This window comes from Anolis sagrei, chromosome 3 (assembly GCF_037176765.1).
Source record: "Anolis sagrei isolate rAnoSag1 chromosome 3, rAnoSag1.mat, whole genome shotgun sequence".
Taxonomy (NCBI): domain Eukaryota; kingdom Metazoa; phylum Chordata; class Lepidosauria; order Squamata; family Dactyloidae; genus Anolis; species Anolis sagrei.
The window spans coordinates 78456243-78470067 of NC_090023.1; positions in this window are offsets into that span (position 1 = coordinate 78456243).

Here is a 13825-nt window from a genome sequence, read left to right on the forward strand (position 1 = left end):
ACTATACATCCCAGCACCTACAACTCTCAAATGTCAAGATTCTGTTTTCCCCAAACTCCACCAGTGTTCACATTTGGACATATTGAGTATTCCTGTAGAGTTTGGTCCAGATCCATCATTGTTTGAGTACACAGTGATCTCTGGATGTAGGTGAACTACAATTCCAAAACCAAAGGACACTGCCCATCAAACCCTTCCAGTATTTTCTGTAGATCATGGGAGAACTGTGTTCCAAGTTTGGTTCAATTCCATCGTTGGTGGGGTTCAGAATGTTCTTTGATTGGAGGTGAACTATAAATCCCAGCAACTACAACTCCCAAATGACAAAATCAATTTTTTTGAGTGAAGGACCTACATTGGGTTGTTAGGTGTCTTGTGTCCAAATTTGGTGTCAATTCACCCAGTGGTTTTTGAGTTCTGTTAATCCCACAAACGAACATTACATTTTTATTTATATAGATGGTTTTTTGTGGGAGAGCGGATGGTGATTACTGGATGGTATATGTTCTGATTCAGAAACTAGACCTGATGTGGTCTATCCAATTCACTTTTCTGAGTCAGCACCCCAAAGAACCAAACCAAATCTAAAGTTGACCAAAAACTGATTCATAGCCCTTTTGGGTGTTAATATTGGAGAGTGGTCCCTGGTCAAGTGGTCCCTGGTCAAAAAAAGGTTGAGAACCACTGCTCTAGAGCCACCACACTAATAGGTTATTTATTTATTTATTTATTTATTTATTTAAAGCATTTATACCCCGTCCTTCTCAGCCTCCGAGGAGGGACTCAGAAAGGCTTCCAAACAGGCAACAATTCAATGTCAAAACATAGTAAAACATAATAAATACATTGATTCACATTAAAATAGTTAAAATATATGTTAGAACCAGTTCACCAGATTACAATCTCAGATTAAAATCATCATCCAAATCAGTCCAAGTACGGTCCAATAAAATCTTGTTTTCCCCAGCAAAACCATGAGTGCTTGATCCCATAACTAGGATTTGAGATTCTTTTGGAAGGTCAGAAGGTAGGGGGCGGATCTAACTTCACTAGGGAGGAAATTCCAAAGCTGAGGGGGCACCATGGAGAAGGCCCTGTCTCTCGTCCTCATCAGACGCGACTGCGATGGTGGTAGGATCCTCCCTGGATGATCTTAAGGTCCTAGATGGTTCGTAAAGGTAGATGCGTTTGGACAGGTAAACTGGGCCGGAGTCATTTAGGACGTTATAGATTAACACCAGCACTTTGAATCGAGCCCAGAAGCTAATTGGTAGCCAGTGGCGCTGGTGTAGCAAGGGAGGTGTACACTCCCTGTACCCGGCTCCCGTGAGCAACCTGGATGCTGAGCATTGGACTAGCTGAAGCTTCCGAGCAGTCTTCAGAGGCAACCCCATGTAGAGTGTGTTGCAGTAGTCTATTTGGGATGTAACCAGAGCATGGACCACTGTGGCCAAGTTAGACACCAAGAAATCTTTTGATACAGGACAGCATTAATATTTTAATTATTAAATAATGAGAGTGATCAGTTAGACATACAAAGTTAGCAGACACTGTTAGATAAGTTATTGCAATCATCAAAAGAGGGAATGGCTGTAGATATATTTTGTTGTAAACAAAAAGTCAAATCCTCTGATCTGTGCTAAGTACAACTCTCTTGTCTGGCCAAGTATGCCTCCTCTGTCTAAAGAAAGAAAGAAAGACACAAAGACCAAGAACATGTAGGAAAACACCTGGCAGGAAACAGGCAGTGATTACGCATATAAAAAACCTCATGCATTTACATAGGATATATGACATTAGTCAATTAGAAGTATGAAAGATAATGGAGCATTGTCTGGTTAGCAGAACAATAACCTTATATGGAACGGTATGCCAAACACTGAACAAAAATATAAATACTCTTCCAAAAAAAGGGAGGGGGCGTTGTGCCTAGTACCATGTGACTTCTCTTTATGCAAACTGGTGCAGCTTTGGGGTTCCAAGGGCTTCAGTGACAATACCCTGAAATCCCTTCACAGGGAATGGGTGGCCTTGTTGAATGGGCTGGAGTGCTGTGTTGAGAGATAAGGAAGAAGGGGGAATGTGCCCCCCAAATGCCCTGTAGGGATCTTCCCTTTTCCCTCAGTTGCTTTGCATTGCAACTGTCCCTATTGATGAGGCAGGGGACAGGACTAGATCCTAGAGTCCCATGATCAGCTTCAATTTCTATCTCTCATGGTGTGTCTTTTTAATGTTGTTCATGGTTTTTCAGACTAGTTTTGCAAAGTTTTGCAATTTAAGATCACTGAAAGCTGTCTATATCTAGTCAGATATTTTGACCATCCCACTGGTTGGCAGTAGTAGCACTTCCAGGTTTCAGAGATCTTTCCCAATCTTTCTTGGAACTGCCAGCCACTTTTTATAATACATAATAATATTTATTTATTTTTTGCATGAAAAGCACTATTGATGCTGGAAAAAAAAATCAGAGATGTGAATTAGGTAATATTTCTAGCATGAGCATCTGGAAGGTGTCTGTACAGATAAAATACCTGTGATGTTGGGAATTCATGCTGGAATTGCAGTCAGACATGGAAGATAAAATTTTCATGCCTAAATATATGGCAGCAGTTCAATCACAAATTGGAATTTGGGGTGCAAGTGAGCATGCAATGGAATCTTTCATGAAGAGTGAATGTTTTCAAAGTCGTTCCAGAAAACAACAATGCACCAGATTTATTCCTTTGTTTTTCTTGGTTAAATAAAGCTTATTATACACAGGAACACATACCTTGGAGGCGTCCTTAAAGCAGTCATTTTAATACTTCAGTGCACATCAATTCAAAGCAGTGGCAAGTTGGACGCTCAATCAAAGGCTAAGGTAGATGGGGGGGGGGGGGGCATCATCTTTTGTCATTTTGTGCAACACAAATCAGCCCAGGAAAATTTGTACTGTTGTAACTGTTGGCAACTTGAATACTGAAATAATTATGCTTTCTAAAGAAGGCATGTAATCAAGATAAAATATGGGAAGAGTAGAATTACAAAAGTTCCCTTATGGACAACCTGCAAAATATGCAGGTAGCTTTACCAGTGACCATGCTTTCTGGGGGCTCTGGGAGTCACCCAGAATAATAACCTTTCAAGCACTGAATTAAAGCATTAATGAATTACATTTTTGGGAGTATATTGGAGTAAGAGGTTGTTTGCCTTTGGAAGGATTTTTATTCTGTATTACTTTTTTTTAGAAATCACAATTTCCCTTGCCTGCAATTCATAAATTCATAAAATTCCCTTCTTAAATACCATAACAAGTCACATATATGGATTACTTAAATGACTTTTGACTACTGGGTGGTCCAGACCCTGATAATGCAGTGTTTCTCAGCCTTCCTAATGCCACAGCCCCTTAATACAGTTCCTCATGTTGTGGTGACCCCCAACCGTAAAATTATTTTTGTTGCTACTTAACTGTAATTTTGCTACTGTTATGAATTATAATGTGAATATTTTATTTATTTATTTATTATTCAAACTTATATCCCGCCACTCCCCTGGGGCTTGGAGCAGCTTACAAGAACAGGCTAAAATCTAGCACAATCTAAAAACAACTTAAAACAATTTAAAAACAGCAATATCAAAGATCAAAGGCCTGTCGAAACAGATATGTCTTACATGCCCTGGGGAAAGCTGATAAGTTCCGCAAGGCACGGACTTCAGGTGGCAGAGTATTCCAGAGTGATGGTGCCACTGCTGTAAAGGCTCTGCGTCTGGTTGCTGTTAGACGCAAGGTCTTGACACTGGGAATTTCCAATAGATCTTGATCCTCAGAACGGAGGGATCTCTGGGGTTGGTAGGGGGTGAGGCGGTCCCTCAGGTACATCGGCCCCAGACCATGCAAGGCCTTAAAAGTAAGTACCATCACTTTGAAAGTGATCTGATATGTGGGATGTATTTTCATTCACTGGACCAAATTTGGCATAAACATCCTATTGATTTTGTCATTTGGGAGTTGTAGTTGCTGGGATTATAGTTCACCAATGATGGAATTGAACCAAACTTGGTGCACAGAACTCCCATGACCAACAGAAAATACTGGAAGGGTTTGGTGGGCATTGACCTTGAGTTTTGGAGTTGTAGTTCACCTACATTCAGAGAGCACTGTGGACTCAAACAATGATGGATCTGGACCAAACTTGGCACGAATACTCAATATGCCCAAATGTGAACACTGGTGGGGTTTGGGGAAAATAGACCTTGACATTTGAGAGTTGTAGTTGCTGGGATATATAGTTCACCTACAATCAAAGAGCATTCTGAACCCCAAAAGTGATAGAATTGGGCCAAACTTCCCACACAGAACCCCCATGACCTCTAACACCACCTCGCGCCCCCCCCCCCCCCCCCAGGGGTCCCAAACCCCAGGATGAGAAATGCTATGATAAGGCATAGTGTACTTATGGAATACAATTGTTAAGGCTATGCATCCTTTGTTTTATTTATAAAATATCCCGAATCTTCAACACAAACAGAAAACCTAAAGCTTTTAATAACTATTTTCACTAAACCTGTGCCTCAAGCTTTGTTTCTAGGTTGTGCACCAACTTTCAGATTTTTTAGGATAATCTGCCTAGAAGCATCTAGTCAGCAGGCATGGAAGAGAAAAAAATGATTGCAAGATTTATAATACTTGAGCTTTGAACAGTGATATTGACTAACCGTGCCAAGAATGAAATTAATCCCTGGTCAGTCATAGATTTGCTTGGCGGCCTTGGGCAGGTTACTGTCTCTAAGCTTCATTGCTTCTGGATTGGTAAAGGAGAAGCTATCATTTATCTGCAGGTTTGTTGTAAAGATGAGAAATAAAAGACTGCAAGTCACTTTACATTTTAAAAGTGATCTGAAATTGATTTGTAATAGATATTACTAATTAGATAATTAGCGATCCATACATCTTGAATGGTTTCTAGAACTTATTCCATTCACTTTGCCCCATTTACCCTGCACAAAAACAAGAAAAGAACATACTATTAATTAGTATTCTTTAAAACATTTATTGTTCTGCCTGTTTGTCTCACAGCTTTCTTGAAATACCCATTACCAGTGCTAAAAGCAATTTAGGAATCTAGCTGGCTGTCTGGACCAGATCAGTCCAAATTAATCCACATAAAAATGTGGCTTGATCTGTTCCATTGAATTAGGCTCTAAAATTAATTGGAGGAACCTTGAAGAAGCTCAGTATACCTTTAGTAACGTACACAAATCTTTTGCATGCAGTAGGGCATCTTCCCCTACAGATGTTTTGGACTACAATCCCAATTAGACTGGTTATTGACCAATGATCAAGATGGCTGAGGCTCTGAAGATGTAATTCAAAACATCTGGAAGGTGTCAAGTAGGGGAAAGCTACAGCTAGATTATATAAACACTGTTTGTAACCATTAAAAATAAAATATCTTCTATTTTGCCATTTACACAGTATGTTGTTTACTACCTTAGGCTGAAGTTATGGCAGAACCTCTAGTCAGTTTAGGAGGTAAGATCTGGCCAGAGGTGACAGCAGTGGGGTTATCCTAGTAGAATAAACAACAATGAGGTAATGAACAAGATAGTGTACTAAATTATTCTGTTTTGCATTTTGTTATTCACACACAGGGACATAGCTTCTTTTCACACTGCCCAGTTATACCACTTTAATAGCTATGGCTGTATCCTACAAAATCCTGGGATTTAAAGTTTTCTGAGGCACGCGATCTCTCTAGCAGAAAATTCTCAATATCGTAATCGGTCCAAACCATGTGTCTTTCTGAATGATTGACTACCATTAGAAAATCCTTATTCCATATTGAGTTATGTGGGTGTATGTGAAGCTGACATGTCACTAGCCTTAATGCATATTCCATCAATACATGATTCCTACTCTTTAGGAGGTCACTGCAACCGATGAGTTGAAGTGATATGTCACAAACAGTATGTACAGAGCTAAAAACATGCTGATAGTATTTATAAAGCCAGAGATTTTCACAAGCTAAAGTCTAAAATGCTGCTGACTACTCATCATATAATATGCGATAAAATTGTTTTAATGGAAGGTTGCTTAATTATCACTCAACAATATCCCTTGTGCCAAACACCAATATCTGTAATGCATTCTAAGTGGCGCTGCCTTTGAAAAGTGCTCAGAAACTTCAATTAGCCCAGGAGCTGCAGCCAGATTGCTGTTTGGGGCTAGCTATTAGGAGTGGACTGCGAGAAGACCCAACCACCACAAGAAGAGCCAGCCAGTCCATACTTCAGGAAATAAAGTCCAACTGCTCGTTGGAGGAAAGGATATTAAAGGCAAGAATGAAGTACTTTGGCCACATCATGAGAAAATAGGAAAGCTTGGACAAGACAATGATGCTGGGGAAAATGGAAGGAAAAAGAGGGGCCAACCAAGGGCAAGATGGATGGATGGTATCCTTGAAGCGACTAGGCTTGACTCTGAAGGAGCTGGGGGTGGTGATGGCTGACAGGGAGCTCTGGCATGGGCTGGTCCATGAGGTCACGAAGAGTTGGAAGCAACTGAACGAATAAACAACAACATTGGGAGTGGAGCCGGTCTATTTTCAGGCACAACTCAAAGTCCTGGTGATAACTTATGAAGCCCTGTGCAGCTTGTCTCCAGACTATTTGGAGGACCATATTTCCCTTTTTCATTAGAATTCTAAGGGAAATTCATAAAAGCCCATCTTTAAGTTCTACCACCTACTCATAGTGAGAGAAGAATTGGAGGATCTAGAAATGCCTAGAAAAATGTTCTCTCAGCTGGAAAACACAGAATTCTAGATTTTTATTTATATTCATGACTTTTCCACTTTTGTTGGGATCTTGTGCCCTAATGCCTGCAAAAGTTGAGGGTCACCTGTATTTTAGGTTCACATAGTTTAGTTGTGCTCTAGTATTATGACCAAAAAGTCTAAAATTACTCAGCTTTGCATTTCCTCACTTTTTTGTATTTCAATTTTTTTAAGTTTATGTTTTAACTTTGTATGTTAGTGGAGTGCTTAGACACTGGCACTGCATATATTATGAAGGGGTAAATTCTGCTATGTTTGGTATCAGACTCTAAACTCTTATTAACTCTGAAAGTGCAAGATCTAGAAAAGTCAATGATGTTTTGCCATGCCTGTTTTGCATTCTGTTTCAACCTTGTCATTATTGATTTCCTGCATGAAAACAGAACTGCTGAATATAGAAGAGGGGAAACATCATTATTTCCATTTTATGTTTAAAAAATAGATCATGGAGAATGGGTTATTTTTAAAAAGGCTGTGGCTTGTGTTATTTCACAGTGGCCAAATTTCCTTCTCTGGGATCACATTAACTTGAATTCTCCCTCTCAAATGTTAAATCACATGCACACCAGAGGCTCTCATTATAATGGAGATGTTTATTTATTTATTTTCATTCAGTTAAGTGTGATATTTCAAACCCTTTTCAGATGTCCCAATGGTGTTAAAGCCTTGAAACTTCAGTTTCACAGTATCACCAGCTCCACTTTATGAAATTTCACTCTATGAAATAGGACAGGTCTTCTCTAAGTCCCAAAGAGTTAAGACTTGACCCTGATTCATACCTCCCCATTGCCAACCAAATAGAATTGTGCTTTTTGTACCATTCAACATTTTACTCTGAAAGTTATTAATAAACATTCAATATACTCTGCAGAAAATGTGAATGCAATATGAACTGCAACTTAGGAAGCTGCTTTAAAATGAGTCTAACCATTGTTACAGGTAACCTAGTATTTCCAATAGTCATTGGCCTTGGCTCTCCAGGCACGATCCATTTCCAGTCCTTCTTGGAGATTATGGTGACTAAACCTCAGACTATCATATCCCATCATCTAGTACTTTGGTAGGAATTCAAAACACTTAACTGAGTACATGCATGTCAAGTGTTGATCTACTGTAACAGAACACTAGAAGACCTTTCTGAGACTTGAAGCTTTCAATGTACAGACCCATAGTATCCTGTCTTTTTTTATCCTCATCTTTTTAAGTATAGCCCTGGTTACCTAATCCCTGTTTTGTGTATCAAAAACCCCTAATTGATCTCTAGAATTGCTCCTAGAAAATAGGCCACCAAAATGGCATCTACATAGGCATTGCTGAAAATATGAGAATGCAGAAAACTTTGAAAGAGTTGAGAAAGTTTTATATTGTGTATAAACTGTTTTAAATTGTAAGTCGCTCGGAGCACCTTGGTGGAGAACAACTAATTAAGAAATAAAGTGATGATGATGGTGATGATGATGATGATAAGAAGATCATAAAAATTTATTTATCGTTCCATTCCAGAAAATAGAAAAAACCTGAAACCAAGAAGATGCTGACAGGCATATACTGAGGTCACAGTGCCATTTTTGGCACACTCAGTCATAACATGTGATACACTGTGTGTGTAAGTCATTTATGGTCACTTTTGGGAATTGGGAGAGAAGGAAATCCAAGATATTTCAAGAAAAAAATTGGATGCAGATCTGGGAATATGCAAGTAAAATCAAAACAAAAACAACTGGAAACTCTTGATCCTTAGACCTGTTCCCTTTCTGGATGAGACATTTGTTATATTAGTGTTCCTTAGGGAAATATACCATTCTTTTTTTAAACTGCCAAGTTATTTCTGTGCATTCTTTATTTCTGTCCAAAGATGCACTTGCTATAAATGTTGAAAATTCCACAATAATACCTATTTTTATGGGTCATATTGGTTTTTCCTCATATCCCCATCTTCTTCCTCTTTCTCTCAATTTCATCTTTTGTGTTTTTAAAACTTTGTTTGTGTTTTAAATACATTACAACTGTACCCTTGGTTCACTTCTGCCACAATAAATAAATAAATATTTTATGATCTTCTCAACTTTTTCAAAGTTTTCTGCATTTCTCATTTTTTCAGCAAGGCCTATGTAGATGCCATTTTGGTGGCCTATTTGCTAGGAGCAATTCTGCATGCCTTAGGCACGTGGTTCATGTCCATTGTTGTGAATTTATTCTTTGTTCTTTCCCTCTACCACCTCCCATATATCTGTCTCTTTCTTCTGCTACTTTTCCTTCCTCCCCTTCTTGCTGCATCTCTCTCAAATCTCCTTGTCCGCATCTACCTCCTTTACACACTATGTACTTCAACATAAGGCAGTGTACTGCAGACATCCTCTTTGTGCTTCTCCCTGCTCTTACTATTCTTTGCTGCTCGTTGCTTTACTGCTTGCTGATGTGGCTCCCACCTTCCAGACATTTTTAAATATAAAAGCTCAATGAATATAAACTTGTATTGGTATATTCATTCCAATCTCTGTTGCAAAAATCTCTGGTGAGTTCATCAATGGCCCTGAAAACCACACCAGCCACTATTTCTATTCATATACTTTAACTACCTCTACTAGCCATTTAGCCATTCCATTCTCTACTGCTGGTTATTCTTTTAAAAAGAAATAAAAAGATGTATGTTTGATTAATCTAGAGGATTACCTAATATAAAGAAGCATCCACTTTTAAGAAACACCTTTAATATCTCCTAATGCAGGAATTCTGAAAATCTTGATACTTGTATCTTCTTTCTGCCATCTAAAGTTTTATTAATTTCTTCCACCTGAACGGTGTGAGCTATAGGTCATTTGAGGCAGAAATGAGCCTTTGTCTTTTGGCACTCTCCTGCAAGACTCCTTGAATTGCCCTGTCTCTGTTCATAGACATCAGAGGAAGCTCTTTTCTGGCTTTCTCGGCATGTCATCTCTTGGAGTAGATACGCTGCATCACAGGGGTTGATGTGATAGATTTCTCCAGAGGCCAATGTTTGTGTTGCATTCCTGAAAAGAAAGGTGTGGCATTGTTTACAGAAAAGCTCATATGAATGTATTCCTCAGTCTCGTTCAAATACATTGCATTGCTTAGCAACTAGAGGGAAGCTAATCAGCATGACATTAAATATTAATATTTCACCAAAAAATAAATGTCACAGGAAGTTTAAGAAAATCCCACATGACGCATACCTGGCCTTTAATCATTGAACAGTTGGTTTTCAATATTAAAGAATTCATAGACTCTTTAAAAGCCCCCAACTTGTGTTTTCTTTTTTCCTACCCCACTGAGTTTTAAAAGGGAAGATAATTTTTTAAAATTTGATTCAGCTACAAGATTTCAAAATGCACCTAAATGTCTGCTCCTTCTAGCTAAGCTGTATCCAGTCTAAGCAGAGTGTATGCTGAAATAAATTGGTTGGTTTAAAGGTGCCACAAGATTGCTTTGCCCTTTCTTGTTCATTTTGAAATAAATACCATTGTGTATATGTGCCATATATTCATACTAGTTTCATGACTAAGAATTCATCTACACTGTATAATTGATGCAATTTGACACCACTTTAACTGGAGCCCTCGGTGGCACAGCATCGGCAGGACTGCTGATTGAAATGTCAGTGGTTCATATCCAGGGAGCGGGGTGAGCTCCTGTCTGTCAGCTCGAGCTTCTCATGCAGGGACATGAGAGAAGCCTCCCATAGGATGGTTAAACATCCAGGGATCTCCTGGCCAACGTCCTTGCAGAAGGCCCATTCTCTCACACCAGAAATGACTTGCAGTTTCTCAAGTCACTCCTGACATGGAAAAAATGCTCACGTATAAATTGACCTCAGGTATAATTTGTGGGCAGGTTTTGGGGCCAAAATTTGGGATATTATTATGGCTCATGCATAAGCTACAGGGAGGGGGAGGCCCCAATGCAGCCTCAGAGGGCCAGTTCTCCCAGACCACTGCTGCCATTTCCCTGCCCAAAAACAGGTCTATGGCTGAGAATGGAGAAGGGGTAAGTACTTCTTTTAGGTCCTCCCAGGATGGACTAAGCTTTTGCTTTTATCTCTTCTACTCAGAAAAGGAGATGGTACCATACATACAGACACAGACAGACACACACACACACACACACACACACACGTGTGTGTATGTGTGTATATATATCCAGTATTCACATTGTCCCCTGGATAAATCGTCTTGTGTTTTTTGGGTTGATTTTTTTGACTAAAATGTTTAGACCTATACATAAGTATATATAGACCCCCTTTTGTGTATTTTAGAGTAGAATCGTCTCCAGGGAGTGTTTCACACATTATTCAGCTGGAAAAAAATGGAAGGTATTGAGTGTATTTAGAACTGGTCAAAGGCAGCCCAGAAGACAAACAATTCAAACCCCTCTTCATCCCTATTCTATCTTAAATGGTCATTGCAGTACAGTTTCTCCCTACTTTGTGGCATTCTTTTTGTTTACTTTTGTGATCCCATTGTTTTCTATGTAGTCTTTTCAAGGAGCCATGCAGAACAGGCTTCAGTGAGATTTTACTTCAAAAACTAAACTTTCTTCCTCTGAGGCAACATTGAACCAAGAGAGTGAGAACTGGAACTCAGGGATAATGGATCAAAATCAGTGAAATCATTAATTACTATACACACTGGAAGGCAAGGGCAGGCTTATTCTAGAGAGAACATTAGGCATGTATGGATCCTCCAACGCAATCCCCAATTTCTTAGGGATCTATGCTCCTAACCTCTGTGAAAGTTGAGGGTTGACTGTATATGCTATTGGCATATAGATTCCAGTATATTCTATTGGATAATAAATGTACTATTGATGCTCATAGGGGTGTTCCTTAATTTAAACAGTCAAGACATTCTGCTTGCATGTTAGCACGGTGTAGAAAAGGTTGAGTGAAACAATGGTGTTCCACAGCCAGGGTAAAAGCCATAATTGGACAACTGTGACTAAAACAATGTGTTCCTATCCACTAGTATTGAAGTGGAACCAGCATAGTATAGTGGTTTGCCTGTTAAATAGGACTCTGGTGACCAGGATGCAATTCCCTGCTCAGCCATGGAAACTTACTGGGTAACTTTACCAAGTCACACTGTTTTAACTTCAGAGGAAGGCAATGGAAAACTCCCTGAACAAATCTTGCCAAGAAAACTCTGGGGTAAGGTTGCCATAAGTTGGAAATGACTTGAAGGCACACAACAATATCAAAAATCATGTTGCAGTATTGATGGCTGCCACCATAGTTACAGAAACATTGATTAGAATTCTTTTGATTAGTCCCAAATTAGACTCAATCAACCTAAAATTAAAACTCTAAAATTATAACAGTAAATCAAAAACAACACTCAAACACAGGGGAACTCCAGACAAGAAACAATCAGGGGCAGCTAATCACCTCTCAACAAAGGATTCCTTCAGGCAGTAACAAGCCACACCTAAAAACTGTCAGGCCATCAAATCAGGCATGTAGCCGGGGGGGGGGGGCTTGAGGGGCTTCAGCCCCCCCCCAAATTCTCATAGTGGTTCGCGAAAAGGCCTTACTGGTGCATTATTTAAACTGTTATGTTTATTCATATCATGTTCTGATCACCATACTCAATATATCCCATATGCATGGGGGTATTGGCGTAATGATACAAAAGGTTTGCTAGAGTAGACCCTCTTTCACTCAAACTCAGCCCCCCCCCCAAAACTCAGCCCCCCCGAAACCCTCCCTGAAAAAAACTCAGCCTCCCCCTCCCGAAGTGAAATCCTGGCTACGGGCCTGCATCAAATGCTAATCAAGGTGGCCAATTAAAACATCCACACCTGCCTGCAAGAGACAAGAGTTCTTTCTCCCACCCTGGATTTTCCACAGATAAATAAACCCAATTTTCCTAGTTTCCAACAGACCTCACAACCTTTGAGGATGCCTGCCATAGATGTAGGTGAAACATCAAGAGAGAATGCTTCTAGAACATGGCCTTACAGCCCAAAAAAACCTACAACAACCCAATCAATCTATTGTTGGTGATTCAACACGCAAATTAATCCAATTGTTGGAATGGCTTAATCAGGACTAGCTGGTTCAGAAATAATACATTGCATCCATTAAGAATTTACTTCCTTTGTAGGATGTAAATCTGGAATGCTGAATGTGTGCCCTGTCCTTACAGGGTTGTAACTGTCATCAGCCCTAGCTAGCATACGGTTTATTGTGAGGAACCACGAACATAGAAGTCCAACCTCTGAAGGGCCACACATCCCACAACCTTGACACAAATGGTCCCCCATACGCTTATCCATGCTCACACCTCTCCTTATTCTTTTCAGGTCAGTGACAGAAATGTTCTATGCTACTACAATACCGCTCTACCCAAAAGAGTGTGGGCTGAGTTAGCAACACTCCTGCATCAATGTCCTATCCGGAGTTTTACCATCACAATGCCTTGTGTTGTGTGAATTGAATGTGAACACCAATATTCCACCGAGGTAGCATTTATTAACAAGAATGGGCAGTCTGAATAGCAAGTTGGATTCAATGGTACAATATTTTTCTTTTTCTTCTTCATTTTTTAAAGCAACCATACGGCATTGATTAGAAGAATGGGTGCATGGGGTGCAGTAGAAGTTGGGAACAATTTCATCAGCCTTCAAGCAGCAGTGGCAAGTCAGTAACTTTGGACATAAAGATATAATAGAATAGCAAATGGAGGCAGAGGCATTTCCTGCAGTAGAATAGCTGCCGGGAGCAAGTGTTGACATGTCAATCTGCCAGCCAGGAGTCCAATTAAATACATGCCTTTGACAAGCTCCTTGTTTTCAGTGGCCCAGAGACAGTGGGGTCAGCCATTCTGCAGATCCTGTTTAACTTCAGCTGCTGAGCTTATCCTGCATAAAAACAACTGAATGGCAGAAATTATCCCGGGCAATTATCTTCCTTCTCCTCATCACCCATATGAAACAAAGAGGTCCCAGTTTCTGATCTCGCTCATGTCACTCAAAAATGAAGAGAATTGGTG